Genomic DNA, 25,677 nt, shown 5'->3' with positions numbered 1-25,677 from the left:
TAGAGGTGAAGTAGCATCTTGAGCGAAAGAGGAAGCCTAGTTTTTTTGGAAGGTGAGGATGCAATGGTTGTGATGTGTTTATGCCAGGAGGCTTGATGTCAAGGTAATTCCGAGGAGAGAAATTTCATCTTGTCTGAGAATTTGAGGGCTATCGAAAACAATGCTGGGGAAAATGGTTCTTTTTTGTGAGAAATAAGACAGAACTGGGTTTTACTAGAATTGAAGTTGACGAGGTTATCTGAGCCCCATTGGCGGATGGCTTGGAGGTCAGAATTAAGGGCAGTGGTGGTTTATGTTCTGTGGGTTGAGGTGAGTTCTGTAGAGTAGGGTTTGTCAAATGAAAGGGAGGAATGTAATGTGATGTCATCTGCAAAACTGTGTATTGGGTTTGAGTTTGATTCGGAGGTGTACAAGACTACAGCAAAACTGTTACCATCCCATACATTCAAGGCACATCTGAAAAGATATCTAGAGTGCTTAATAAATATCAGCTATGAACCATGTTTAAATGATACGTCAAACTGGCAACTCTCATCTGTTCACCAAAGGACAAACTCTCTTCTTTTTTACCATGTCCAAGAGCATATGATGCACCTGCTTCTTGTGACCTGGCTTGCTATGGACAAACAGGAAGAAGTTAACATCCATCGTGGAGAACATAAAAAATACATTTGGCACTACTGTTATGGAAGTTGGGTTTAGCAGATCAGACCTTGGATCTCCTTTCACAAAGGATCAAAAGTGCTACACAGAAGTCATTTTAAGTCAGAGATTTTGTTTTTGGAATCAACAACAGCTTTTAAACATACTCCAAACCTCAACAAGTATGGCTGTATTAATTTACCAAAAATCTGAGAGACAGTTATTTTAAGATCTAATTAATACTTGTTTTCTGTTTCTTTATCCAACAATATATGGCACCAATTAGGACTTTAGTTCCTTGTGTTGTCCATTACATTTTTTTTAAACTAGTCCCGCTGTTATACCAAATTGTTGTTTCATGTACTGTGACAAACTGTTCTTGTACTCTGAAGATTCTGAATATATTACCAGTGAAATATACTAACATGTACTGCCAACACATAAGCTTTTCTACTCATTATCTGATACTGTACTGGTGTGACTTCCCTTAGCAAGCCCGTAACTCCCTAGGAATCTCTGATGATGATAATAATATGTACCTTCAAAGGATGTCAGAGGATACATTGGCATAAAGGTAGTAGACCTGGGTTTGGATAGCTCTGAAAGCCAAGTTGTTTAGTTTAGAAAAAATAGTGATATTAGTTAAAAGTTGCGTTAGAACTAGATTGTATTATGGTGGTAATTAGATTTAAGTTAAAATTTTCATTTAAATATAGTCAATATAGTCTTTCTGCATGGTAAGTTTCATAGTGTAGCACATGGCACTGATGTGAAGCAGAACAATGGCTTCCAAGGCATTAAAGAATTCGACCAGATGGACTTCGTTCAGTGCAATGTCTGCAAGTTATACACATTACCAAGAGTGAGTGGACTTTGGCTTGAAAGTGATAGTGGTGGGAGAGTGTGCAAAAAAGGCTACGAAAGCAAAGGTCAGAAGTGCTGGCCAGGTTGCAAGTTTGAAATGGTGGACGGAACAGAGAATATGCATGAAAATGTGTGCAATGGTGTAAAGGAAGATATCATTAAAAGAGAGATTAAAAGCACATGGGGATATATATAAAGCTGGTGAAGAAGATAAGAGGGTGGTTAATGGAGAGATATCAGAGAGATATTATTATAGAGATATCAGAGAGTAGTTTATTCAGGAGTAGAGTCCAGCAGAAGGCCTATGACTAGCAGCATGCCACAGGGCTCTGTTCTTGGGCTGCTACTATTTAATTTGTTCATTAATGATATAGGAAATGATCTATTCAGTTGTTTGCCAATGATGTAAAATTGGGAAGAGCAATAATTAATACAGATGATATTAAAGTTGCAAGATGATTTGGATAAATTGGCAGTCTGGGAAAAAGAGAATGGATGTCAGTTTAATGTAGCAAAGTGTAAGGTTATGCATTTTGGGGTGAAAAGATTACCAGTTGTGCACCACATGATGAAACTGTACTCTGGAAAATTGATGAAGCCAGGGATTTTTTTTTTGGGGGGGGGGGGGGTTAGTGGATAGGGAGTTAAAGTTTAGAGGACATATTGCAAAAGTGGCTATAGCAGCTCATCGGATTACTTGGTTAATGAAGAATACCCTGATGAGCAGAGGCAAGCAAGTAAGTTATTATACCTCTTTATAGAACCTTGGCTACTGCATGCAGATCAGGTCACCTGGGTTTCTTGAGAAGGAAGAGGTGGAGAGGATCCAGAGGTGAGTGATACAAAGATAGTATCAGGTCTATAGAATGAATCTTACAAGATTTGTAGGTTATGAAATTGGTTGACAGGAAGAAAAGGGGTGATATGATTGAGACATGCAAATTACAGAAGGATTTACAAGATTAATACAGAGAAAATTTTTCAGAACAGTACAGGGATGGTGGTGGGAGAACTAGGGACCATCCTTGGAAATTGAGCCAAGAGTGTAGCTAGCATGGATGTAAGAACTACATTTTTTTGCTTGGAGAGTGGTGCATGAGTGGAAATAGGTTGCCAGAATTTGTTGTGGGTGCCATGACTGTGAATGAATTCAGAGTAAAGTATGATAGATACCGCACGAATGTTGGACAGTGCTTGGCATGATGTTTAGCCTCTCTCGATGAGTCTAAGGACTCCATGGAGTAGCCAATAATAATAATAATATGAGAGTATTAAATTATTGCTATCTATGATATCCCTTCAAAAAAAAAAAAAAAAAATCAGTCTTCAAGGGCATTTCTAACTGCATCATTGCACCTAGATCATGGTCTTCCTCTGGATGTTTTTCCTGCCATCAAACAAATGTTTTGCTAACTCTCCCATTTGTTTATGACCATAATACCTGAGATTAGCTCTGCTCACACATTCCTGAATGCTAACAATGTCAAGTTAGTTCCTAATCTTCATATTTAATATGATTTTGCATTGATGCAATTTGCTGACACCACTAATATTTCTTAGGACTCTCACATCTGTGGTCTCTAGTCTTTTTGATCAACTATTTTATTTCTGACCCAGGTTTCAAATCTACAAGTTAAACTGGTTTAACACTGTCTGTACACAGCAATTTCACAGCTTGACTAATTTCTCTCTTATTCATATAAAGTTATTCAGTCAACTCCCAACAACACCTGCTGTGTTTATTCTGTTGTCAATTTTCACTAAAATGGTGCCTAAATAGTGGCAATGTATACTTGTCCTCCATGCAGCTGATGATTCAATGTTCCTGTCAATTTTCACAGTATTTATCTTTTTTATGACTGATTTTCATACCGAATTTGTTACAGTGGTCATTCCATTTAGTCCTGCTGATTTGTACCAGATTCATTTAATAGTATAACATCATCTGCATAAAGTAAAGAGCTGAGATTAGTATCCACAATTTATTTCATAATGATAATAATTTTAAATATAGATGAATACCATGACTTTACATCAAACCATCTTCCTCTCCTTCAATTCAAACTGCTAATTTACAACTCAAATATAAACTACGTATGGCACAACATAATGTCCCATTTACACCATATAATTTTGAATAGCTTTTCTCTTAGCATCCTCATATGCCTTTTCCAGATCTACAAACCAGAACTATAGATCTTTGTTATATACCCAAGATTTCTCAATTTTTTCTCAAGATTTCTCATTAAGTAAAATCTGAATGCTAAAAACCGCTATTTGGGTTGTACCCAACTTGTTCTTCCCCAAGTTTCCCTTCCACAATTTTTCTTAGCATCTTCTCAAGTATGCTTGCATAAATCTTACCTGGAACACTCAGTAAGGAAAATCATCTGCAATTCTCATATTTAGTTTTGTTTTCCTTTTTCTTATGGGTGGGTACTATGAGAGATAAACTCCAATCATCTGTAATGTGACTTTCTAAATTATAGCAGCCAATGCAAAAGCATTTCTGCTCATATAAATGTAACAACTCATTGCCTTTCCACATTTCAGATTTTTGATGCTTTTTTTTAATTTCAGGTCTGATATGTACCCATTGCCAGAATGTTTTCGAACTTGTTTTTACTTGTTTCATTTAGCAACTCTTTAAAGTAATTAATTTTTTTGTGTGTCTTCCTTTCAGAAAAGTATCAGTGAAATTATCCCAACTATTGAGAGAGAGCAGAACTTTTATTTCTAAGATGAAACAGTATGTGTAAAACAACATAAAAGTTTTCTAAAAAGGAAGATGTTCGTATTGAACAACATTAAATCAAATCATTTAATTATCTTCTTGTCTAATTCTATTTTATTCCTCAGTTAACACAGTTTTCATTAGTGTGCTTCTCAAATTAATGTGGTTTACAAGTTGATACTATATCAACTTATAAACCACAGAAAGATTCAATAAAGAGGGGCTTAAATTTCAGTTAACACAGTGTCTGGCAAGAGTAGATGCATTTTTCTTAAAACAATGTCCATGAAACTGGTCTGCAAAATGGTGCGGGCGCGCACACACACACACACACACTTAAAACCACCTCAGTATATTCCGTATTCACTGCACCTGTAATTTGCTCTATACAGGGGAAACAGGATGCACAAATTCCTATCAGAAAAAAAGGAACATAAACGACACATTAAATATAATAACTACGGTCAAGCTGGTCTTTCTGATCATGCCCAGAACACTTTACATAGAATTGACTGGAAACGCACCTGTTGTTTACATCACACCAAAACATGGTATGAACGTAAATTTAAGAAGGCCTGTGAGATTCTTATCAATCACCCTAATCTTAATAATAAAGATGGTCTAAAAATTCCAAACATATGGAAGGCACATATTCTACCTGCTTAACCTTTCTTCCTAAGAGTTAACTGTAAATAGAATCATAGGTAATCCAGGATCCTAAATCTAATATAACAATTGTCATGTTAAATTAGGACATTATTTTCACTGTAACAAAACTATCTATATGAAAGAATGTTTCTCTGATGTTGTCTTAAATAGAATATAGCTTTGATACAGTTAATTTATTTTATTTTATTTATTGTAATTTTATTTTAATTTCACTAGAGGTTAGGCCAGTAGAATAACTGTTGATCAAATCATTGTCTCTTCAGCATACTATGTGAAATGTAATTTAGCTTATCTCTGTGTGTACTCCAGATGATGACCTTGATATGAAGGTCGAAACGTCGGGAAATTAAAATAATTATTTATAACATGGTTGTAGAGTCCATAATTTGTGTAAAATGAATACTGATCACCGTGTAACACTAAAGGAGAGGATACAAGTATTTAAAATAAAAAATATTCCATATGTTTTGTTTGAAAATAACTTATTGTTTGTATCTCGTTTTCACATCTGGATCCATTCTTCTATTTTTTCATATGCAATCTATTCTTTATTACACAGTTTTTTTCTGGAACCAGACTACCATATAAATTGAGAATTGGGTGTATTTTCGAATGTTCCTGTGTTTTTCTTTGGCAGTTGTGGGGTCCATAAACACATTATACAGTTTTCTTTTCAATCTTCAAGTACAAAGTTCACAATATATTTTTTGTCATTAAAGGTAAAATTAACCTATCCATAGGATGTTTCTTGTAATAATTAAACATAGAAAATAAATATTCTTTCCTTCTATTTAATTTTTCTTCTTGAGGGAATAATTTCTCTTGCACATAATGTCTGTTTTTTTTTTTTTAAACTTCTGTTAACATGTCCTCTTCGCCAGTGTCTCTCAGATGTTCTCACACCACAATATAGAATCTCTGTATTCATAATTATTTGGTAACACCATATAAATGATGTCGACAGCTGGGTTTCACAAAGAGCAATTTACAAGAGGTACATATATTTTTCTGATTCCATTTTGTTGTTGTTGCTAAATGAAAACTGCATATCAGGTTTCTTCAATCCTTAAGGCCAGGTAGTAGTGGTTTTATCTCCACCTAGTTATCTAGATTTAATGCCAAGTGAAGGAATTTTTTGAGCTATCAGAGAGGACAGCTGACATGAATTTAAAAAAAAAAAAAAAAAAAAAAAAAAAAAAAGGGAAAGTGGTTCTTTTTGGAAATCAAAACAGCAGAGTATATGAATCACAAATATACAGAAATGTTCTGAGAACATCTGGAGAAAAAGCCAAGCACATAAAATGATCTACTAATAAAGATGCATACAAACTCATATGACTAACTCTAAAGATAACACTAATATTAATAATAGTGCTATCTTCAGAACGATTTAAAATACAAGAGTGCATAGAGATTTGCAACAGAAATTGATCATTATTTTGTTCAGAGCAGAATAGAAATGAAGTATCACATGGAAAAAAAAAAAACCCACATACAAACATTTTAAAAATAATCAAATTTGAGCAGATTTCAGAGATGAACTACAGAATTATTCAAGAAAGAGACTGAGAAAAACTAGTCTTTATGGGGAGAAAAAGACTGATTCAGTTAGGGAATGTGTTGAAGTTGTCAGCAAGGATAAAAAATCAAAACTTACTGGCAGGCTCAAAAAGTTAAAGAAGCTGTCCTGGAAAAGGGAAAAAAAACTGAAGGTTCTGACAAGGAAAGTCAGCAAGTAACTTTACATATTCTAGAGAAAAATTTAAGAATAATTTAATGTGTAAAAAGCATAAAAAAAATAATAAAATAAAATGAAAATCATGGGAAGACACTAGAAAGAAGACAGAAGTTCATAAAGTTGGCAAAATGTTCCAGAGGCTATTGAAAATGCTTAGAAACGAAGAAAAGAGTACTGTAAAAGGGTCAATCATATGTGAAAAAAGTGATATAAAAACTGAAGATAAAGATATTCTGAATGGCAGGAGTAATTACTTTGAAAAACTATGATATGAAAGAAATAAGCAGAGACAAAGACAGGACAAAAAATATTTTATAAGAACAAAAATGCAGTCATAAATTTAGCCAAACACTGAAATATATTTCAGTGTTTGGCTGCAGTTTATGTTTTCAATATTTTTTGAAATAGAATATGGTGTCAGAAATCTGAAACGGCAGCTGGAATAGATAATATTCAACTAAAAATATTCAAATATGGAGGTAATGTTTTGGAGCAGCTGAGGATAATAATTCAGAAAGTGTTCTCAGAAGGTTGAGTTTTGGATGATTGCAGTAGTTCTCGCAGTATTTATCTGTAAAATGGGAAATAATACTGAATGCGAGAATTACAAAGTAATTTCCCTACTGACTATGCCTGACAAAATTTACAAAAATCCCCAGACCCTCAAAAAAAAAAAAAAAAAAAAAAAAAAATGAACAACTCCATTTCATGTGACTCCAATCAACAAAATAGTCATGAACTTCTAAGACAGGTACCAGCAGTTCAGATAACAAAAGTTTGATAATCTGGTAGCCTTGCACTAGAGACAAAGTACAAAACTTTTTCAAGCCATTTCAGGTGATCAAATAAGCTGCTGAAGTGGCTTTCATTGCTTGGTAGTGATAACACACACACAAAACAGTCAAATTAATCTATCACCTAGACATTCACAAATATTCAAGTGCCTACAGTGGTGGGAGATTTGAACTGACAGCCTATTGGTTCCTGGAGAGCAGCAGAGATGCTATTCCCTTTCAAGCAGGCCGGCAAACTGCAGCCTTAATAGTAGAGAACTCCAAAACATCACTAGTTTCTTGCATTCACAGAACTTAAAATATACCTATTGGTTTGTTGCATTCACTATATAAACTATTTATATGAAATTTATATGAAAATAATAATGAACCGAATAACCAAAATATTAGAAGAAGCACAACATATAGGAAAAGATTAAACAAGCTACCTCAGATGTCACCTCAAATGGCACTATTGTAGTGCATAGTAGAAGCAATGCTGCACATGGCCTACAGATCAGTCTTTTATTTTAGTGAATATCAGTAATTTTAGTAATTATCTTTGGTAGTAATCTATTTACTTTAGACTGTAAAGTTGAGCATGTGCTTGTGAAATTTAATATGCTATATTGTCCGGAAAGAGTTTTCTAAAAAGAGTTCTTTCATTATGTAGAAAGAGGAAGAATGACTATGGAAGGATGACTTTAATCAATATTGATGGTAGAAAGGTGAGAGAAGCAATCCAGGTGAAGAGTTTTCAGTTGCTGATGTGACACAGTCTGATACCAGAAATGAGGTAGATGCTTAGCATACTGAAAACTTTCAATATGAATACAGAATTGGGACAGGATGGCATGTTGACCAATATGCTACATGAATGTGCAAGAGAACTGGCAGTGCCTCTGATGAAGTAGTTCAATCTAAGACTCAGCTCTGTCAACATTCCAATGGAGTGAAAAGAGTAATTTACACACATTTTATAATGGAGTGACATCAGAATAAGATATGGGGAAATGACTAAATCATGATGCTGGACATTATGAAGGCATTTGACAGAATAATGCAAGGAAAATTATTACAAAGGAGCAAATAAGAATGGGTATGAAGCTAGTAGTATGGATGATAGGGAAGGGGGCTGGCTGACAGACACTAGAGAATGGTATATGGTTGTGTGAAATCCAGGAGAATAAGAATGACTAGTGGGGTGCCTTGAGGTTCTGTACTAGGGCCACTACTCTTTAATATGTATATTAATGATGTAGGAAGATTTAGGAAGGGATATTCAGTTGTTTGGTTATGATAAAAAACTGGGGAGGGCAATAGTTAGATATATTGCAAGATGATTTTAATAAACTGGCACTGTGAGCAATGGCAAAAGATAATGACTGTCAATTTAATGTTGCAAAATGTAAGGTTATGCATTTTTGGGATGAAAAGGTTACATACTTTGTATCACATTAATAGTACTGAATTGCAGAAAATGAGATGAGGCTAAGACTTTAGGGTCATGGTGGATAGAGAGTCGAAGTTCAGAGAGCAAACTGCAAAGTTGTTAAAATAGCTCAAAGGATTATGTGAATGTTGAAAAACACACTAAGGTAATCTTGATTATTGTGCACATATTTGGTTGCCTGGGTTTCTTAGGAATAAAGAGGTGGGGAGAGGATTCAAAGGTAAGTAACCAAGCTAGTAACAGATCTATGGAATGTTCCGTATGAGGATCAGTTGAAGATATGCAAGATGCAAACTGATACGCAGAAAAGAGGGGACATGATAGAAACTAATAAGTTATTAAATGGGCTCTATAAAATTGATACAAAGGAAATTTTTCAATACATGACGAATAGAGAGAGAACTAAAGGTTATCTCTGGAAGTTGTTTAAAACAATGGTAGTAATGATGTGCAGACTCGATTTTTTGCTTTGAGTGAGTGGAATGGATTGCCAGAATTAGTTGTGCATGCCCCGACAGTGAATGCGTTTAATGAGAGAGTTGCCCATGATGAGTCTTCTAACCCTATGGAGATATCTGTTTAATAACAATAATAATTTCCAAATATTGAATGAACTAAAAGAAAAACAGCAAAGAATCAAATGTTCCAGTTTTGCTTATGCTTTATAGAAAACAAAAGAGCATTTAATTCAGTTGAAAAAAAAAAGCAATAACAACAACAGGGGTAGTTTATTGATTTCTGGAACAAACCAAAATTATATATAGCTAACAAATAAAATATATTTCATGACTAAAAAACATAGAATTGTTATAAAAATTGTTACGAAACGAGAATAAATAAATTCATCCACAACAAGAATTCAAAGTCATGTGGCATGCATTACCTATCATCAGATAAATACTGGGGATGATTGTCATCATCATCAAATTCCTGACATATACCCTATGTGCCGAAAGTGACTGACTATTTGAAGTGTGTCTCAGGTCGCGAGATTGACGTCGTTGATGAAAGCCAGAATGTGATGGAAAATAGTGATATGATAGGAATTTGCGATGTAGTACCAGATAGCTTTGAGAGCGGTGTTGAAAGTGAGAGTGAAAGTGAAAATACATAGCGAGAGGATTTTTTAACGCAGGGTTTCTCAAACTTTTTCGACAATGGAACACTTCACAAATCCTGAAATTTTCACGGAACACCTCGGTTATTTTGTAATGCATTAATTTAGCCGATTTTTATTATTAATTAATTAAACATAAATTAAAGTTTAATTTAACTGATTTAATTAAAGCGTAAATAAACCATCATTAAATTAATTTCTGCTGATTTTCATTGGCATATCCTATTCCGATCACCAAATATATTTATAATATTATTATAAGTACTTACGAGTGAATGCAGACTTCTTCTCCTGTTTGTTGGTAGTTTTCCCCTCCTTTTGTACACCCTGGAGATCTTTGTAGGCTTGAGGTGGATGACTCACCATCTGTTCCGTCACAAACACCTTCAATAAGAGATTTCTTAATACCACAATTAAACAAAGTGCCTTGTCTCTTATTCATATTAGAATTTAAATCTGTATTCTTATTACTTTTAAAAAATTCACAGCACTCCGGTTTCAGAACAAGCACTTGCACACTGCAATACGAAGTTGCGAAGAAAGCATTCAGTATTAATAGATCTGAGAAGCAGAAACAGACTACCTTGATCTTCAATTTCAGTGGAAAAATTTTCCAATCAGCAAGGAAATATACTTCCTTGCTGTTTGGTCACTGACATTTGCTACACAGATGTCATTTCCTTCAGTTTTGAGAACAGAGGATATGCCGCCCATTGTTATAATCCGCTTGCAGGCAATTTTTATGTCATAAACAGTGGTATTTCCTTTCCCAAATGTTGAAAGGTTTCAATGTGTGAAAATTAACGATACACAGACGTTATTAGGCGTTCTGGGTCTGAGCTTTTTGACATATTAACGAATATTATTATCCTCAGAATATTTCCACTATAAAATATTTATTCATGAAAAATGCTTAGAAAACTAAAATGACAAATTCCAGGAGAACTTCTGGTGGAACACCTATTCACCTTCCGCAGAACACAGTTTGAGAAACCCTGGTTTAACGGATAAAAACAATGAAGAGTTAGTTACAAAGAGTGAGATCGCACGGTTGCGATCTGTGATACATAAGGCGAAGCGGCAGCTGGAGCGATTGCAGAATTGTTTACCGAGCGCATCAGCTAATGAAAAGCAATTGTGTGATAAGAAAAATAAGAGTATGATCGGGAGTATAAGAAAAATGAAGGAGCGAGTGTTGTATGGTGATTCATTAGTAAGAGGTGTAATAGATGAGAGTTTGTTAAAATCGTACTTACCGGGTGCGAAAATTAAGGATGTATGCGAGTCTATTAGAGAGCAAAAGCAGAGGGTGAAAGAAATGATAGTAGTGGCAGGAACAAATAATTTAAAAGGAAAAAAAAATTGCTATGAGAGAGGACTTGAAGGAATTACAAGTAGCAAAAGAAAAGAGAGAGAGAGAGTTAGGATAGTGAGTCTGTTGCCGTGGTAATACAGAGACGAGTTGAGAAGGAGGGCCATAATTGCAAATGACTATGCGTAGGTTATGCAGGAGGAGTGGTGTGGAGATTGTGGATGTGTGAGGTGATTTTGATGGGCGAAAGGATTTATACAAGATGGATAGTTTGCATCTGAATGTATTTGGTGTGTGGATACTGGAAAAAGTGTTGAATGAAGTGAAAGTGAATGTGCAGAATCAGGGAAACTAGAGTTATTAAGGGGGGGGGGGGGATAGATATGCAGACTTCAGGGAGGCAATTGAGTGTAAGAATGTGTATAATATGCCCGAGCTAGTGCTTGGGACTAACGAGCTTCTGCATTTCATGTATACTAATGCCAGGAGTATTAGGAACAAGAAGGAAGAAATTTTGGCCTTGGTTGGCTCTTCCTAGCCACAGGTTAATGGCATTAGTGAAACATGGCTGACAGAAGATGATATAGATATTGGGATAGAATGTGAGGGGTATCGTGTGTTCAGGAGGGTCAGAGAGAATAAAATGGGGAAAGGAGTGTTATTGATGATAGCTGATGAACTGCAGCCAAGGAGAATAGAAGTTGAACTGCAGGATAGAGAAAAGAGCACATTTCAGGCTATTTGGTGTGAGATTGAGACTAGCAGAACAAAATATACAGTTGGATGCTGCTATAGAGCAGGTGTTGGAATAGATGGTGGAGATAGTATGCACAAACAAATAGACGCAATGAGTGGAAGGAGGGTAATTATTATTGGGGATATCAACTATGGTAACATTAATTGGAAGGAGGAGAGGACACATGGGAGGAAGGAATTGGATTTTATGCAGTTATTAAGGCATAACTATCTGCGACAGCATGTAATGGAAAACACTAGGGGTTCGAGAGTGCTTGATCTAGTAATTGCATCTGAGAATTTGACTGTAATGAATATGACCACGTTGCCACCAATTGGTGAGAGTGATCACAGGGTCTTGACCTGAGAGGTGGCTAAATGTGTGAAATTTTCAATTAAGACAGGGTACATGTGGAATTACTGCACTGGTAAGTATGACAAACTTAGGAGATTGCTTGGTTCAGTGCCATGGCATGTAAAACTGCAAGGGCTGGATGTTGATAGTGCATGGGAGGTGGTTAAGGAGCATTTGCAGGAGGTAATGGCTGACTATATACCTAGAGCCTGAATAGTAAATCAAGTAGGAGTTAAATGGATGAATAACACCATTAAGCTTGAGCTACAAAAAAAAAAAAAAAAAAAAACTGTGGAGGGAATTTAAGGAGAAAGGTGACCTGAAGGCACATGAACAGTATAAAGCGCAGGCCAGAAGGGTAATGTGTGGTAAGAAAAGCAAAAGTGGATTATGAAAGGGAATTAGCCATGCAAGCTAAAGAGAATCCCAAGCAAAAGAAAAAATGTATACGGCAGAATGATTTTAAGGAATGCCGATGATAGGGAGGTAACTGAATCAGTTCATATAGTGGAATTACTGAGCGAGCACTTTGCAACAGTATATCATCCAGGTGGTGATATTGCAGGAATGAAGGATACAGGAATTGTGGTGAATGAAATGGAGGTGAATAGTCTATTACAAAACCTTAATGTGAATACATCTGTGGAATTGGATAGTATACCAGCTCGTGTGGTACGTGAAGCAGCTAAAGAATTGTCAGTGCTCTTGACCATTTTGTTTAATTTGAGTCTCAGGTCTGGGTTAGTCCCGAGGGGGGGTGGCAAGAGGGGAAAATAGTTACACTGCATAAAGGAGGTTCCAAGACTGCTGTTACAAATTACCGACCGATCAACATACCAGGAGTCGCTGTCAAGGTCTTGCAGAAAGTAGTCAAGAGGAAAATACAGGAATGGATAGATGAAAATGGGATATTGTATGGAGGACAGCATGGTTTTGTGAAGGGTAGATCATGCCTCAGTAACTTGCTCATGTTTTATAACACAGCGAAGGCTGAACTGCATAAGGGTAAAGGGTTTACAGTGATACTGCTGGACCTGGCTAAGGCCTTTGACAGGATACCACATGGAATTCAATCCATAAACTGCAATATATGGGAATGGATATAGGGTTGGCGAGATGGATAGGAGGGTGGTTGATGGAGAGATACCAGAGAGTAGTTTACTCAGGAGTAGAGTCCAAAAGATGGCCTGTGACTAGTGGTGTGCCACAGGGTTCTGTTCTTGGACCACTGCTATTTAATTTGTTCATTAACTATACAGGAAAGGATCTGAGAGGAACTGTTCATTTGTTTGCTGATGATGCACAGTTGGGTCGAGCAATAGTGAATGCACATGATGTCAAAATTTTGCAGGATGATTTGGATAGTTTGGAGGACTGAGCTAAGGAAATTGGATGTCAATTTAATGTGGCAAAATGTAAGGTGATGCATTTTGAGGTGAAAAGATTAGCAGCAGTATACCACATTGGTGAAACTGTACTCTAGGAGATTGACGAGGCCAGGGATTTGGGAGTGTTGGTGGATAGGGAGTTGAAGTTTAGGGGGCACATTGCAAAAGTGGCTAAATCAGCTCATCAAATCACTTGGTTACTGAAGAATACTTTGACGAGCAGAAACAAGCAAGTTATTGTTCCTCTGTATTGAGCGTTGATAAGACCCCATCTTGATTACTGTGCCCAGATTTGGGCGCCAGGTTTTCTTCTTGATGGAGAGGATCCAGAGGCGAGTGACCAAGATGATAGGCCTATAGAATGAATCTTATGAGAATAGGTTGAAGATTTGTGGGTTGCAGAAATTGGTTGATACTGGGAAAAGGGGTGATATGACTGAGACATTCAAATTACTGAAGGGTTTCTATAAGATTAATTCAGGGGATATTTTTGAGAACAGGACTGGTGGTGGGAGGACTAGGATCATCTATGGAAAATGGTCAAGAGTGTGGTTAGCAAGGGTGTTAGAGCTAGGTTTTATACTTGGAGAGTGCTGAATGAGTGGAATAAGCTGCCAGAGTCTGTTGTGGGTGCCATGACTATGAATGAGTTCAAGGCGAAGTATGATAGATACTGTGTGAATGTTGAATAGTTGTTCTTGACATGATGGTAGCGCCTTCCTTGATGAGTCTAAGGTCTCGGAGTTGTCCATAATAATAATAATACCCTCAAAGGGTGTACATATTACTACACGAAAAACTTACATTAATAGTAATTACTTCCTATCTAAATTTTCCTCCATATCAATCTGTTGTCTGTCAAGACTCCATCATTATCAGATCTTATATTTCTATCTACTAAGGTACATTTTACTGTGTCAATTTACCTATATCTTGCTCTACCTCTGGGTCTTTTTCCTGCCAACCTAGCAGAAAAACAATTGTTTTGCTAATCTTTACTCCTCCATTCTGTTTAAGTGAACAGAATGGAAGTGGTAAGATTATCCTCATTTTTATCCTAATATCCTCATTTTTAATATGATATTGTCATTGATGTCACTTGTTCACACTCCCTAATCTTTCTCAGGATTGTCATATCTCTGGTCTCTAGCCTTTGGTCAAGTTTTTGATTTCCAAGCCAGCTCTCAGATCCATAAGTTAAAGTTGGTTTGAACACTGTCTTGTATACAGCTAATTTAGTGGTTTGACTAATTTCTCTCTTACTACATATATATTTATTCATTTCACTTCCTACCATACCAGCTCTGTTGACTCTGTTGTCTATTTCCATATTTAATTTAAGATCTTCACAAAAAATCGTGCCTAAGTAGCTGAAATGTTTTACTTATTCTATCAGTTCTCCATTCCCAATGCAATTGATATTTTCAATGTTTCTGCCTATTTTCATTGTCTTTGTCTTATTACTGCTGACCTTCATACCAAATCTATTACAACAGTTATTCAATTTAGTCAGGGAATTGAAGCAGATTTATTTTGAAGTATAACATCGTCTGCATAAAGCAAAGAGCTGACATTAACATCTCCAATTTTGATATCAGGTTTAATACCACTTTCCTTCATAATGTAATCCATATACATGATAAATAACTGAGCAGATAATGTACATCCTTGTCTGACACGAGTTTTAACATAAAATCATCTTCCTGTACTTCCTTCAATTCTAACAACTTACAACTCAAATAAAGATAAAGTATTGCTTGACGTAATGCCCCATTAAGTTGAGAAATCATACAATGATTTCATAACTATTTGTCATAAAGTGAAAATCTGATCCTGACAGCCTCTATTTAGCCTAAATCCAGCTTGTTCTAACCAAGCTTCCCTTCCACAATCCTTCTGAACAGTCATTGGACTCCCTGGAGATGTCAAATAATAATAATAATAATAATAATTGCATAAATCTTATCAGGAACACCCAGCAGAGAAACACCTCTGTAATTCTCACATTCAATTTTATTTCCCCATTTTGTATATGGGTACTATGAGAGCTCTACTCCAATCATCTGGAATTAATCCCTTTGTCCACGCCTTCTGTACTATGCAGTGCAGCCACTTTAAGACTTTTTATACCTCCATACGTACTTGAACATTTCTGGTCAAATATCATCTACTCCAGCTGGTTTCCATATTTCAGGCTTTTGTTGCATTTTCTACTTCAAGTATGGATATATATTCCTGATTGGATGCCTGGTCATTGTTTTTTACCACTGTGCTGTCAACAATTGTTCCATTTAGCAATTTTTTTAAGAAAATACTCTATACATCCAGGATATCTTTTTTGAACAGTTTTCATGCCACCTTTGTCATCTCTAATTCCTTTTACAGTACTCCTTCCTCCATTTCTCAGCTTCTTCAACAACTGTAAGAATATCTTCCACCTTCCTGATATTTATTTTCTATATTCTTACCCAAGTCTTCCCATGACTTTTGTTTAGCTAGTTTTACACATTAGCTTTCTTACATTTGTCTCTTTATTCTATAAGAGTAAAAGCTGACTTATTGCCAGGAACATTTGATATGCTTTCTTCTTTTCCTTCATCTCTTTAACATCCTGTATCCACCATGGAGTTCTGATTTTTCCATCCTTGCAAACAACCTCACCACATGCCTCTCCAGCTGAATCAATCAACGTTTTTTCTTCAGGGCTTGCCACTGAATCTCCAAGGTTTAATTCCTGTTCTCAAACTCTTTCATTTTTCTTGAATGATGTTTGTATTTTAGTCTACAGTTCCCATCTGAGAGCTGCTCAACTTTTATTCGCATTAAAACTTTCTTACATGTTCTTCTTTTCAATATGAAATTCAATTTTATCCTGCTCAAAACTAAATGGTTATCACTTCCAATTTCAAATCCTCTGTACAATCTAGTGTCCTGCACCAGGGAGAAAACATCACTATCAACAATAACATAGTCAGACTTTTCTTATTCCTTGTCTCTTTTGTCCATGTGAATTGGGAGATTTATTTATGTATTTATTTTTAATATTTTGTCCATACGCAAGAGATTGGTTGATTAACCTATAGTACATTAATACTGTATATGGATAGTGGGTTGGGAAAGGAGAAACTTGTTTACATTTGATTTAAAAGCCTGTACATTATATTCCTTGGGAAATACGTCACAGGAAGACTGTTGCACAGTACAGCAGTAGCAGAGATGAAGGAGGAGGAAAAGAAACTTGTTCTGTGAGTTTCAAGGTGTGCTGTGAAAGGATGTTGGCCAGCAGCTATATGTGTTTCAGTGGACTTAGTACAGAGTGGGGGAATTATTGATGCAGTTTCAGATGAGCATTTCCCATAGAAATATTTGTAGAATATACATATTGCATAAACCAAACATCTGTGTGAAAGTAGAGGCAGAGAGTTGGTAAGAGGTGGGTCATTAATAAGTCTAAATGCTCTCCTCTGTATTGAGTGGAGCATTTTGAGAGAGCTTTCAGGGACCGCACCCTGTATGTGGAAGTAGTGTTCAATAGCTGGGCAGATTTGTGATTTGTATAATTTAACAGCTGTTCAAGGGTGAAGTAACATCTTAGCAAAAGAGAAATCCTAGTTTCTTTGAAACTGAGAATGCAATGGTTGTGATGTATTTATGTCAGGAGAGGTTTGATGTGAGGGTAATTCTAAGGAGATCTCGAAATATCTGGAAATTTGGGTGTCATCAAAAAGGATCCCGGGAAAACATGGTTCTTTTTTATGGGAAATAGGATAGAACTTGGTTTTATTAGCAGTGAAATTGATGAGGTTATTTGAACCCCACTGTAGGATGGCTTGGAGATTGGAATTTTGGTGGTAGATGTTCTGTAGGTTGAGGTGAGTTGTGTAGGGTAAGGTTTATAGAGTAAACTATGTATTGAGTTGGAGGTCAACTGAAGTAACAGGTCAACTGATATATAGCAGGAAGAGGGTTGGTGAGAGGACAGAACCTTGTGGAACCCCAGCATTAATTGAATGTGAGAGGATAGGGAGCCATCCACCATCACACACAGTGTGCGTCCAGACAAAAGCTGGCAATCCAACTACAGAAGTCCTGGGTCAGACCAAATGATGGTAGTTTGCTTAGTAAGCCTTTGTGCTAGACACGGTCAAAGGCTTTGGAGATATCAAATGCAACCACTTAAGATTCGCCAAACTTCTCCATGGCATTTGTCCAGAGATGGGTGACATATGTCAGCAGATCTCCTGTTGATCGGCAGCGATGGAATCCATACTGGCAGTCGTTTATTAGGTGGGTGCCTTCAAGGTAGTATAGGAGATGGGAGATGATTTTTTCCGTTACTTTAGATGACTGTTGAGAAACAAATTCCGAGATGTTAAAAGATTTAACGAGACTTTGTAGATGTCATTTAATATGTTTTTGGTTTCTGTTGATAGATTCGTGTGAATGCACAAACTTAACAGATTCTTTTACAAGTCTGGAATATTTAGTTTTCTTCGAAATACAGTATGGTGGAAATATCCCAGTCTATGTGGTAGTAGAAGTATAGTGGTCTAGCCAGATCATTCTTGTGTTTTAGGTTCAACAGCTCCAACATGTTCTTTCTCACCTCAAATCCACTACTTGTCTGTCCCATGTAGACCAGATCACATGAGTATGGTATTCTACAGACTCCCAGACATTTGTAAAAGGAAGTGCTGTTCTTAGAAAACCAGAGAAGGATTTGAATGGCTTGAAAGTGACTCTGATGTTATGGTATTTGAAAATAGAAGCAATCCTAATGGATAGACTGCCAATGGATGGAATAGTGATCAGATCTCTGTATTGGATGTTCTGATTATGGAGAGAGGGATGACTTGAAAATAATATCTTGTCAACTGTTTTTCTTTCTTTTTTGGAATAACCATTAAGAACAAATAAATGAGAGAGGACCTGAAGTTTTGTCTTAAGATGATCCCCATCTTGTAAAATCAAACATGCTCAATTCCTGAGAGTGTGGAAGACACCTAGTCTTTGAGAAGAATGGTGAAGGGATTAAGAATGAAGATAGCATCACCTGTGAGTAGGCTTACAATATACTTTCAGTGACAGTACGGCCAGGATTCTTCATGATGAGGGTATGTAGGAATGGGAGTTTACCAACCTTTTATAGTTCTAATATAAAATTCGGAATGTGAAAGATTGTGGAATTTAATTTCATCATCACCCATGTGTCCAATGCCCGCTGGAGTCTGATGCTTGTTTCACCATTCTTTGCTATATTCTCTGTCCATTGCCAGTTGACTCATATCCTGCAAACTCTTTCCACACCACTCTTTCACATTGTCTATCCACTCTTGCCTTGGTCATCCTCTTCTGTTTATACCATCCACTGCACCAAGAATCAAGGTTTTAATCTTTCTACTGTTATCCACTCTGCAGATATGTCCAAAAAACTTCAGTTTCCTTTGAATTCTTTTTTGCATTAGATTTTCTTTACAGTTTTCTTTGCTATACAGTTGCTCATTTGTTACTTTTCATACCCAACCAATTCATAGAATCTTTCTATAACATGTTCTTTCAAAAACCAATATTCATCTCACAGAGTCTTTGACCATTACTCATGTCTCATAACCATAGGGAGCACTCGGGAATATGCATATTTCCAGCAGTCTCAGCTTTATGTGAATTCTGGCTCAATGATTTACTTTTCCATATATTTTCCATTGCCCATAGGTTTCGTTTCCTTTAGCTTTTGATACCTGAGATCTTATCTCTTTTTTACAGTTAAATCATGTGTCTAGTTGCTGCCTAGGTATGTAAACTAACTAACCTCTTCCAGTTCTCATCTGTTGACCTGTATTTGCTTTTTCATCCTCTTCTCTCTCTCTCTCTCTCTCCGAATATCACTGTTTTTGTTTTATCAATGTTCAATATCAGCCCATATCTTTTTACTTAGCTTCAGCACTGTTCTTTCCAGTTCTTTTTCAATAATAACAATATCATCTGCAAATCGTAAATTATTCAGTTTCATACCCTGAATTGAAATTTCCCTCATGTTATCCTTTATTTATAATATCGATTGTTCTTTCCAAAAGCATGATAAAGATGCTTGGAGATAACAGGCCCCCTTGTCTCGTGCTTCTTGTTGTCCAGAAACAGCAGCCTCTGCATTGTGATTGATGTTCTGCAAGAGACACATCAGGTTCCTATCCACTCCATAAGATCTGAGTACATCCCATGCCACTTTCTGATCTATACTATCAAATGCTTTCTGAAAGTCAACAAACATGTATAAACATTTTTATTTTTATTTACAGCTTTTTCTACAATCAAGCTTAACATTAATATTTGCCGCACAGTATACTTCTGTTTCTCCTAAATCTTGTTTGTGCATCTTCCAGATTTTCTTCTATTAGTTTCCTTATTCTTTCCATTAATATCATGAGTACCTTTCTGACTTGTTAGAGCTATCGTTCTGTAATTTTTGCAGTCCATTTTGCTTCCTGTTTTAGTAAATGGGTACTAGAATTGATACTGCCCATTCTTTTGGTGTTTTCTTTCCTCCATGCCATTTACACAAGCAGTACAGTTTGTCCATTATAACTTTGCTACTATGTTTCAACATTTATCCAGTGATCTCATCATTCCCAAGGCTTTTATGGTTTTTCAGGTGTTTTATTGCCTTTACAACCTCATCCCTTAATATATCTAGTTCTGTGTTCATTAAGATTTCACCATTTTCATTATTTATGGTTCTCTACTTTGGATTCCATTTCTCATTTATGTTTCTGATCATGTATACACTTCTCTTGTTCTATATTCACCATAGTAGTATTTAACGATATTCTCACGCTGTTCCTCTAGCCATTTTGATTTTGTTTCTCCTAATTGCCTTCTTCACTTTATTGCATTTTGCTCTATACTGTTCTTCCATTTTACACAGATCTCTCTCCCCTAATTTTCAATACTCTTTTTTCTGTAACTATCTTTAATGTCTCCTGTGAGATCCACCTTTTCTTTGACTTTTCTATCTCTGGCACTGTTTGTTCCACTGTTTTTTGATTGCAGACACCATTTTGTTGTTTCTATCCTCCAGTTCTTTTTCCATAATAGATTTTAGTTCATTCTCAAGCACTTTCCCATACACTTTTCCTGTAATTTCCTCACTCAGTGTCTTCATATCTCTCTCTGACTCTGATACTGTGCCTTCACTTGTTGCATGAGTTTCAATTTAACATTGAACACTGCTGAACTGATGTGGCCCATCTCTTGCTTATGAGTATCATGTCTGGCATGTTTTCTTAGTTCTTCTATCTGGTGATCGCCATGTCCACTTCCTGAAATCTTTTTACTGGAACTGTGTGTTGCAAATTACCATGACATGCTTCTATGAAAATTCAAGCATTCTTTTGTTGAATTTTTTTTTAATTGGTTATACTATAGCCTTGGTATCACTTATAGGTCTGGCTCCCACTGATGAGACCTCAATAAAGGTCGAAACCAGTCTGGGTAGTGGCCCTTACCATAATGCACAGAATTATACATGTCCATAAGGATATGTGTATTACATTATGAGATACTAAGGGAACTGATGCAAAGTCATTAGCCTATGTATACAAGTAGCCCAGTTGTGAAGTTATTTCATATGCAAACCTTTTTTTGTTTGCTTACACTTGGATAAAGGATTTAAAACCAAGAATATAATTTCTTGGCAGCTTTAATTTATTAGTATAAGAAGTTTAAAAATTTTCAACATCTATCTCTAATCCAGAGTAATTTAGTAATAAGGTTTAGTAATAACCTTATTTAATTTAGTAATAATTTAGTAATAACCTTTTGACTACTTGTATATGGAAATATGACTTCAGCATTACTTCAACCTTCGTATCACTTCTAGGTCTGGCTCCCAATGATGAGACCTCAATAACTAGCTCCCACTGATGACATCTTGGATTTCAGCAAGATAAGTAATTTGATTTTATTTTACTAGTGCTAGTGGTGGTTTTGTCCCCACTAGAACTGACTATTTTAAGTGAATATTAAGATTGCTGGTAGTACAGTTAATATTTGCATTACAAGATTACTTTTGGCAGCATCAGTCGCCATTTTATAGTGGCTCAAATAGAACATCTACTGGTGATGTAGAATTGTTTCTGTATTACGTGATTATTTAATTCTCAGTCTTATGGCTGAAAGTTTTTTTTTTTTCTCTTACTATCAATCACAAAGGTTTTAGTATTTTTACACACCTGAGATAATGGTACCAATTCCTACAAGGGTGCGAACTCTAGGAATTGAAATTCCAGGATGTGAAGAAGAGAGAGATGGGTGACTAAAGTTTTAAAAAAGATAGTTGGTACTAGTAAGATTTATTTTTTCCTGCCATATAGCAGAGGGAAATATTTAATTGCAGTTAAACTATTACAGGATTTTACTTTCAAAGGTAGCACAGTAATTCCTGTAATGGTGGAAAGGTGATGTGTAATAAGGTTAAAACAGTAAAAATCAAACGATTTCCAATAGAATATATAGAGAACAGTAATGAAATTCTTATAAAGACATTCTCAAAATGGGGAAAAATTAGTAACATACAATATACAACATACAGGGTTTATCAAGTGAAGATCCAAACTGGTTTTCTGGTGAGATCACCTTCACAATGGATATGAAGATGCTTGTACCAAATTTTGTCAACATCAGTACATGTCGAGTTAAGGTCAACTATTGCAGAGTACAGAGGCAGTGCCTGCGTTGTGGTTCATCCGATCACTTGGGTGGCAAATGCTCCAAATTTAAATGTTTCAAGTAAATGGAGATCAGACATATCGCTAATCAGTATCTCAAACCCTGTCAGAAATGGAAAAAAAAAGAGTTCTGAACACCACGTTAACACCTGTCCTTTCAGAACTTTTGCTGAACAAGTAAAGAGCCAATTAGAACACCATATATATCAGAGAGGCATAAAGACAAGTTCTCGGATCTTATAATTCAGTCTAGTAAAGACGGTGCTTTTTAACAAACTAACACTTGCTAAAATCACAAAAAGTGCATAACCAAATCAGCCAGAAATTAGCTCCAAAATTCCAGAACTGCAGGAGCCACTTTCCCAGTCAAATATGGATGCGAACAATATCAGTCGAAATTACCAATAATGAACCTTCAACTACTAGTATAACAACTGATACAAGAAGAAATGCAAACACATGAAACTGTTCCACAAGGAGAAACTGGAGAAGAAACAAAAAAGCAAGTAAGACAACAGAAAGAACTTAATATGCAGACAAGATAATCAAAAAGAAAAGATGAATTCATAAAAAAATTGAGAATAAATAAAAAAAAATTAAAAGATGTGTTAAAAAAGGAACTAAATCTTAAAGAAAAAGAACTAATAAAAAATGTAAAGATGGAGAAGGTTGTGGATAATCAAATGAAGATTCTTCAGGCTCAGAAGGATTTATGAACTATGAAGAAACATCTCATGCTAATAAATAGAGCAAGAGATACAATTAGAGAAAAAATAATAAAGTTTACTGATTCAAAGTTTCCTCAGTACAATTATCATGAAACTGAAATAATAGAAAGTAACTGTAAAAAAACTGGAAAACAGTTTACAAAAAGCAGGCTACACAATTGCTCCTTCATCATCAGGTTCATCCAAAATCTATTAGTTAAAATACTTACCAGTGACACTTCACTAATCATAGCATCTCCATTCTGCATTGCCTAATTAAATGTATGATGTATGATGATTCCACAGGCAAATTAAACAAGAAACTATATGGAAACTTATGTCATGCCATAATATCAGGTTTTTGTTTCTCCAAGAAACATACTTCTGCAGATATAAAAACTTTAAAAGATAGATATCCACTTCTTTCTTATTGGAGCTTTGGAAGATTTAATAGGACTGGAATAAAAGTTCTTATTCTTGTACCCCCCGCCCCTCTCTTTGGGTCATTCTGTAATATTCAAAGGGATGCAGAAGGAAGAAACTTGACAATAGACTGCAAATACTGTGGATGTGTAATAAGGTTCATAAATGTTTATGCTCAATCCAATGGAACAGTTAGACAAAAATTCTTCCAGGAATTGGAGCTGTATTTATACGGTGTCCACTACATCATAGCAGCTGGAGACTGGAATTGTATTAAAAATTCCACATTGGACAAAATAGGAGGACACTCCAGGAGTGGAAAAGATGAATATGCACAGTGAAAAACATGTCTCGACAATGCTCAACTAGTAGACATATGGAGGATTCGCAATTCTAATCTCCAGGCTTACATATACATGAATCAAGGTATTGGTACTCATCTTGATCGAATTTATATTTCTTCTTCTTCCCTTATAAACAGGATAATTCAGATAAAACATCTTGACACCAACATGTCAGATCATAATACAATTCTACTTAAATTTCGCTGCATGGAACAAGTAGAAATCAGTTCTGGACCATAAAGCCTTCCACCAAATTTTCCATTGATCTTTTCAACTAAATTCCAGACCCTCTGTTCAAATTGGAATAATGTTATATGAAACTGGGATGTGTGGTTAAAATTCAAACAAGCAATAAAACAGAATATGACTGAATAGAAAAAGGAACAGGATTTCCTCAAAATGAAAAAGTTGAAAGACTTGTATAAAAAGAGAAGCTGGTTCATAGAAAACCAACACAATGATATAGAATGTAGCAACATCATTAAAAACATTAACATAGAAATAGAAGTGGAAAGGCAGAAACAAGTAGAAGAAAGAAATTTAAAAATAAGAATACAGCAGCACTTAGCAGACAGCCCTTCGGCTGCATTTTTTAATAGACAATTCACTAAATTCTGTGAAGAAAAGATTATCACTCAAATCTTGTTGATGGTGAAGACGTGTCCACCACTCAAGACGTCCTTGACTCCTTTCAAAAACAGTACGAAAATGTGTTTGAAGGAAATAATACTGTGGGAAATTATAACTCTTGGAACATTAATGGCTTTCCTGTTCATATCCAAGATGGGCTTGACAGACCCATTACAGTATCTGAAGTTACCACAGCCTATAAAGAATGCCAGACAAGAAAATCCCCAGGACCTAGTGGTCTAGGGATAGAACTTTGCTACAAGGCCTGGGATTTTATTCTTCCCATTCTAGTTATACTGTTTAATTCTTTTCTTTTCTCTCATCAGGACACATACCAAGTGAATTTGTAGCAAGCCATACTGTCCTCATTTCAAAACCTAATAGAGATCACACCTTAATCAGCAGCTGGAGACCTATTTCTCTATCTAATATTGACTACCAGATATTTTTCCGCATTATCAATAACAAGCTCAAAGTGGGAATGAGATACATAATTGAAAGCACAAGTGTGTAAAGAGTTTCAGGCTGAGCAGTAGAATTCAATCTGTTTCTGCTACGTGATCTACTCTACTTAGTTAATACAAAAAAGCAGCCAATGGCAGTGCTATCAGTAGACTTTATTCAAGCATTAGATAATGTCCGGGCATCCCTTTCTGTTTCACATTCTCCAGCAAATTTGTGTGGGTAAAAAGCTGCTATTCATTATTAAAGGAGTCTATGCCAATTCAACTACCTGCCTCTTAGTTAATGGGTTCCTGTCAGACCTATTCAAAAAGGAGTCAAGCAAGGTTGCCCTCTTAGTCCACTGCTTTTCCATTGGTTTTTTGAACCTTTCTTACAGGAAGATGACAATACATGTGCTGTGCAAGGAATAACAATTCCTTCAACTATGAAGGAAAATAAGGTATTAGCATATGCTGATGATTTAGTAGGCATTTTCTGAAGGAAAACGATTCCAATTTGGTATTTTTGAAAAAATCAGCAAGATCAGTGGATTACTTGCTAATGCAAACAAGGCAAAATTAAAAGTTTGGAAAATGGGATATTGGAGGCATTCCTTTTGGACTAAC

At 35.8% G+C, this 25,677-nt stretch overlaps 1 protein-coding gene across 8 annotated transcripts in view; it reads right to left on the bottom strand.

Annotated features, from left to right (window-relative positions):
* pps (protein partner of snf) overlaps positions 1-25,677 on the bottom strand; it is a 553,267-nt gene that overhangs the window by 97,374 nt on the left and 430,216 nt on the right. The window lies entirely within an intron of this gene.

Source organism: Typopeltis vanoorti, chromosome 17 (assembly GCF_054136105.1).
Source record: "Typopeltis vanoorti isolate ZY-2024b chromosome 17, IOZ_Tvanoo_1.0, whole genome shotgun sequence".
In the NCBI taxonomy this organism is placed as follows: Eukaryota; Metazoa; Arthropoda; class Arachnida; order Uropygi; family Thelyphonidae; genus Typopeltis; species Typopeltis vanoorti.
The sequence above is the reverse complement of the archived record's forward strand: the minus strand, read 5'-3'. Positions and strand labels throughout refer to the sequence as shown.